The sequence below is a fragment of the Hyalella azteca genome, unplaced genomic scaffold (assembly GCF_000764305.2).
Source record: "Hyalella azteca isolate HAZT.00-mixed unplaced genomic scaffold, Hazt_2.0.2 contig111, whole genome shotgun sequence".
In the NCBI taxonomy this organism is placed as follows: domain Eukaryota; kingdom Metazoa; phylum Arthropoda; class Malacostraca; order Amphipoda; family Hyalellidae; genus Hyalella; species Hyalella azteca.
The window spans coordinates 87,462-94,420 of record NW_025930472.1 but is presented as its reverse complement, the minus strand read 5'-3'; positions in this window follow the sequence as shown (position 1 = coordinate 94,420).

The window sequence follows — 6,959 nt, the reverse complement described above, 5'->3', positions numbered from 1 at the left end:
GACAGGACTCTCCGTCATCTGTCAAGTAGTTCCTCTCCCTCACCTGTCAAGGGGCAACTTTCTGTCCCCTACCAAGTTGCAACTTTCCGTCATTTGTCAAGCGGCAACTCTCCGTCACCAGTCAAGCGGCAACTCTCCATCACCTGTCAAGCGACAACTCCCCGTCACCTGTCAAGCGACAACTCTCCGTCACCAGTCAAGCGACAACTCTCCGTTACCTGTCAAGCGGCCAATTCCGTCCTGCAGTTCATTCCTGACCAGTGATGTCATGCATTTCAGTCGACATCGAAATTTCTCACACGTTCACTGGAATGGCTTCCGCGTTCAGCAATTATCATTGACAAGTAATACGAATAAGATTGCATCATCTTCAAATCATTATTTCTCTAAACTGGGAAACCCTCATACATTTTTCACGTGTAATCGTGAAATTGATCCTTATGGCTCATTTTCATACCCAATGAAGTCAAATCCTACATATTTATCACAGGATATTCATCAAAACTGTAAAATATTTATTCCTTGTCGAGACTTCTGGCCTGCAACACCTCGCTGTCCTGCAACTCTCGTCGCCGATTGTTCTCCTGCTAATCTTCGAACACATTCTAGTTTGAAGATTGTTCTGCTGCTAATCATAAAATTTACTCAAGTTCGAAAATTGGCAACGGAATTCTGTAGATTTGATGTAGTGGGATTTGTAATAGCCAGATTCTCAAACTTCGGAGAATGTCTATACCAGGCAACGCCAGGTCAAGCTGCTACAAATGAAAAATCAAGATTTCAGTGACAAACCCCTATCAAGAAACGAGGACCCTGTATTAGCACGAGGCTTTTGTTACAGCAGGCATCGAGACGGCGACAAATGTGTTGGTCGTGAGCGCAGCAGGACAACCGCTCGGTTAAACGGGTTGGACACAACCATCTGGTGGTTGAGAACGATAGCGCCGCCTAGTCTCACTGGTGGAATAATAGCCGTCATAGGTATGGGATCCATTTTGTTTTAACTGCAAGATAACGGAATCAAGTGATCAATCTTAAAGCAGCGAATTTAAGCACAAATAGACCTAGATTTATGAACAAGCCATTTTCTGGAAATAAGCAACTTATAAAAATAGAAGCACTAATCTCAAAACTTATAATATCATTACATTGGGAGTAGCGTTTACTGATCTTATTCAGAAATAATATGCATTAAAAAAATACTTTTTAAAGACAACACTTCTGAACAATACAGTGTCTTGGATGTTACACATGTACAATGAATTTCTAATTTTATTTTCAAATATTGAAAAAAAATTATTTTTCAAAATTTTTTGATATATCAAAATTTTGTAAATTTTCAAAATTATTTATTCTGTCAATTGATTCATGCATTGTCTCTGACTTTATGCAATTGTGCAAAATTTCAGATCAATTGGACAGGTCAAATTGTCTCATATATGAATTATAAGATTTGTGCAAAACGAAATTATTTTTTACATTTTTTAATAATGAAAAAAATTTTTTTTAATTGATAAAATTATTTATTCTGTCAATTGATTCATGCATTGTCTCCAACTTTACGCAAGTGTGCCAAATTTCAGATCGATTGGAAAGGTAGAAGTGTGTTAAATGTCGATTATAAGATTTGTAGCAGACAGACAGACAGACAGACAGACAGACAGACAAACAAGAAGTGAAGTTAAAGAGAAGTGTTGTAATAAAAATGACCTGTATGATTGGAGGAAGATTAGTTGATGAATGTAGAAGTTATTCCGGGACCCAGACGGTCGCCTTAACTACACATTTTTGCTGATAGGTAAAATTCTACGCATTTTTGCTGATAGGTAAAATGCGATAGCGTTCAGCTTTGTGAAGTCGGTTAACTACGCATTTTTGCTGATAGGTAAAATGCGATAGTGGCCAGCTTTGTGAAGTCGGTTAACTACAAAATTTTGCTGATAGGTAAAATACGATACCGGACTGCTTTGTGAAGTCAGTTAACTTCAAAATTTGGCTGATTGGTAATATATACGTTTATAAACTACTTTTTAAAGACAACACTTCCAAAGAATCCAGTATCTCCAATCTTACAAATGTACAATGAATTTCTCATCTAATTTTCGAAAATTAAAAAAATTACCTTTTAAATTTTTTAAATATATATACATTTATTTAATATATAAATTTTTTCAAAATTATTTATTCTGTTAATTGATTCGTGCATTGCCTCTGACTTCACACAAGTGTGCAAAATTTCAGATCAATTAGACAGGTAAAAGTGTGTCAAATATCAGTTATTATATTTTTAGCTGAAAAAATTATTTTTATTTTATTTTTTACTATTGAAAAAAAAAATTTCAATTTCTAAAATCATTTATTTTGACATTTGATTCATGCATTGTCTCCTACTTTACACAAGTGGGTAAAATTTCAGATCGATAGGATAAGTAGAAGTGTATTAAATTTCGATTACAAGATTTGTAGCAGAAAGCCAGACAGACAGATAAACAAACAAACAAGAAGTGAAGTTAAAGAGAAGTGTTGTAAAATATACTAAAATAGAACGTAAAAGAAATGTTAAAACCAACGAAAGACATGAAGTTTAGTGAACCAAAGTCATCGCGAGATTTGAAAGATTACTGAATTACTGATAAAGTGAATCTATACAACGATACGAGTATTTTGTCTTCATATAACCGTCTGCAGAGCGAGAAACCGCCAGTAAAAGCCTGGAAATAACTGCAACACTGTCATCCCTAGATGCATGACTGCCACTCTCACAACACTAACGCCTTCCAGCTCCTCAAGATAGCTTCAAGAAAAATGGCTGCTGATATTACAAAAAAGTCGCATTCAAGCCTTAACGAGCTAACGGCACTCGCTCTCCATCGCCATTGAAAGTTCGTTTTTTTATATGCAAAACGAAATCCAAGCTCATGCAGCATTTTAAGGGGAGCGTCTATGTCCAAAGGCCGAAATTTTGGCTTTTCCTGTTTTTAGGCTTATCTTAAAGCTTACTTTCTGACGCATCGAACGGTACTAGAACCATCTCTGTACGTTGATTTATGCATTCGCAACTGATCCCGTAAGGGGGAGGTGTCCGGCCCCTTCAGTAAAGTTAAGGCGGAAATTATCCGACCGGGCACCATAAAGGGGATCGTCTGATGTAAAGCGGCCAATTATGACATTCTCCAGTTCTTATACTCATCTTAAAGCTTACTTTCTGCCGCATCGAACGGTACTAGAACCATCTCTGTACGTTGATTTATGCGTTCACGACAGATCCCGCAAGGGGGGAAGGGGGTGGGGGCCTTCAGTAATTCCAAAGGGGGAAATTAACTATAAAATGTGCTCTTCACTCGGCTAGAGCTCAGTAACCTCACAGACAGTACGCGGGATGGTGTTCATTTAGTGGCTCCATGTACCGATGACTGACTTTGTAGTGAGTTGATGCTTACTTTTGGTATCTAGGCTACGTTACGTGCCTTTACGTGCCGCGCGGGGGTTTTTTGCCTCTACTGAAAAGTTGCCAAAGCTGAAAACCTCTCTCACGGCAATCCTATCTCCTCCTACAGTTTTGAAGCTACATCAATAAGACATATACCATTCGATTTGGAAAGGAAAGATCTACAAACGTTACTTGGTCGCTTCTCCAATTTCGTTATAGTTCGGATTTTATTTTGCAAAAAGTGGGGGTGGGCGGGGGTAAATCGAAAAATTTCGAAAAATATCGGAAAAAATGCTCCCACACCCACAAAAATAAGAAATGAAAAAAAAAACGCCAAGTGGCGTTTTTAGATATGGTCTTTACGCATCGAATGATATGTGTCTCGATGTTGTAACTTAAAGATCCTAGGAGGAGATAGGATTTCTAAAGTATCCCCTTTTTGGCCGTTTTCTAAGAATTTTACGTTTTCTTTCATTTTTTTTCGAAAAATTCACAGGAAAAAAAGTCTTAGAATTCCGTTTTACATACGTGTACCAAATTCCGAATCGATCCGTCTGTAAATAACCGAGATAAAATTTTCGTTATGTAAAACGGAATTCTAAGACTTTTTGGTCGTGTGACGAAAAAAAAGTTGCCCCTAGACGCTCCCCTTAAGGGGAACGTCTAGGACTCTAGGTCTATCTAGGAGCGTCTATCTAATAGTCTAACATGGTTAGGCCTAATAATTACGTAGACCCATTAGACTTGATAGTTTAGAAAGCAGGACCTGAAAGCTTGGAAAGGCCAGGAACTTTCCACTTTCAGGTCATTATATACATATATGTTATTTCAGGTCATTATACATATATGTTACATATAACTAAATATATTTTTTCTAGTCAAGGATATACATTTTATGTCAATGAAATTTTTTTTTCACGTCAGTAATAGATTTTTTAAGCCAAGAGTTTATTTTTTTTTCAAGTTAAGGATATGATTTTTTGAGTTGTTAATAAATGAAGGAATGTCATATTTTTTTTATTACCTTTTTATTATTTTTAACTGTAAAGTGTTGTTTTATCATTTTTAAACGAAAAATATGCAATTGTGGTAGAGGGACCAAGGGTGGGCGCCTTGCCCCAAGCCCATGGGCCCATTGCCCCAGGGGTGGGGCAATGGGCCCATTTGACACTTTTTACAAAATAGTGTTTCATTAAAAATTGAATTTGTGTCGTCGGCATACATGGAGCACACGCTGGACACTACTTCTGGCAGATCATTTATAAAAAGCAACGAACAAAATAGGCCCCAGGACGCTTCCTTGTGGCACGCCACTGCGCACTGATGCCCAGTCTGACACGGTTCCGTTAATACTGACACGTTGTCGTCTACCTACTAGAAAATCTCTGATCCATCGGAGTACGTTTCCCTCAATCCCCAAGGACTTCACTTTACGCAACAGCCGCTCATGCGGAACACTGTCAAATGCTTTGGCAAAATCGAGGTACAATGCATCCACTGGCTCTCTTTCGTCCAGCAGGCGAGTCCAATCGTTCAACGTAGATAATAAGTTAGTGGTGCAGGATCTGCCGGTAATAAAACCATGTTGACAATCTGATATGAGCTGGTGAGCAGTCAAGTGATCGATAATCCTATCCCTCACAACAGATTCCATCAGCTTACAAACAACACTTGTCAGACTGACAAGGTCAGACAATAAAAGAAAAAAAAATATAAATCAAACAAGAGACAACTAAACAATTCAATAACAAATCTGAGGTACTACACAATTGAAACAGTTTGTCCACTTTTGATACGACTTTCCCATTTTAGTCAGTCATGAAGAACTAGCAGCATCAAACTAGTGGGAGGGCCCAACTTGGCTCAAATTTCGTGATCAATGGCCCATATCCAACAAACCCACAGATGAGGAACAGGTTAATTCGGAACGAAAAGTCACGAAGGCTAACATGGTTGTGAAAACTGAAGCAAGAATCTGTCCTCTCAACTATAATTCCTATAACAAAAATGTGAGGATGGTCGCCTGGTGGATACGATTTATAGAGTACCTGAAGTACAAGAAGAATGCCATGAAGGAAGCTATAACGTGGAGATGGCGCCTCTTTCGAAACGAAAATCAGAAGACGGGGAGGTGTTTTCAATAACTGGCTTTTACTTAATCAGACAGTATCAAGCAACTGACGAAAAAGGAGAAAAACCACGGTATGAGGACGGACATTTGGACGGCATTTGCTTATTGAGAAGGCTAATTTATGAAATTAAGATTGTTATTGTAAATTATTCACGTTATGTTCATAATTTATTGGGAGGATGTAATATTTAACTTGTTTGTATTTTGTAGTTTGTTGAGTCGAAGTTATGTTTTATATTTTGGCAGCCCAATATTTATTTGTGAGCTCTAAATTTTTGAGTGCAGCGCGTTTTCGTTGCTAGTTTACCGCCCGTAGCTCTTATTTCGAGTCAAAATCTATTTTCACAATGACAAAACTTAACGTTGTTAGCGCCAGCGCCATTAATAAATTCGATGGTCAACTTTTGGGAAGCTTGAAGATTGAGTGCAATAAAGAAAATAACTAGTGTAAATCAGTTTTGTATCCTTGACGACCGACTAATTATTATATCAAGATCTTTTTGAGTCAGACCAACCAGAAGAGTTTATTTTAACTCGTTGTGAACTCCGGAATTGCGAACTGAGGTCGGGTAGATCCAGTTGAACAATTCAAGATTCAACAATTACCTTTACTTTATTCTTACATGATTACCTGTATTTGTTGCAGTGTTATCCAATTTTGAACGAATCTGCCCTCATGATCACAGAGAAAAAACCGCAACCTTGTCTCGGCAAGCGGGTGTTTGATGCCATCAGAGACCGAATTTTCTTTCTCTTCGCGAGTTGAAGGCTTCTTCTCGTGTACTTCTCAGCGCATTTTCTCATTTACGGAAAAAATGCCCAATTGTGCTCGTCATCTGCAGTGAGTACTGAGTTATATTTTTCCTGTTTCTACTTCAGGCGACGCCTGCACGCTGGAGTTATGAACTTCTTCAGCGCTTGATGAACTCAAATTGCGTGTGGTTTCTTGAAGCCAAATGAATTGTAAAAGCCAAATAATGGATAAAAAAGTTGTATAAAATCAGTTTATTACAAAAGAAAGCTCGTTACAATTACTGACAATTCTGACTAAATGACACAACTTTGAGAGAATAACACAGTGAATCGTATTATCAGAAGCTTGAATAATTTATTTGTATCAAACGCCAAAGATTGATGACAATTTCTCACAATAAATAATTCGGAAAAAGGTCAAATATGAGCCGTTGGTGTTGCAGTCATTTTTTGTTGTCAGTTTTTTATTAGGAGCGAATTTCACTCAATTTCGCTTTGTTTGTCCTCGGGTCTGGACTTCTGCGTGGCGTCATCTGCTTCGCGTAGAAGGAATTAGATTCTATGGTGACTTTTATTGATGCACCTCCAGCATTAGCAACGCTGCTGTCGTGCTTAAAAGTTAATGAAAACTCAAGAAAAACAAGT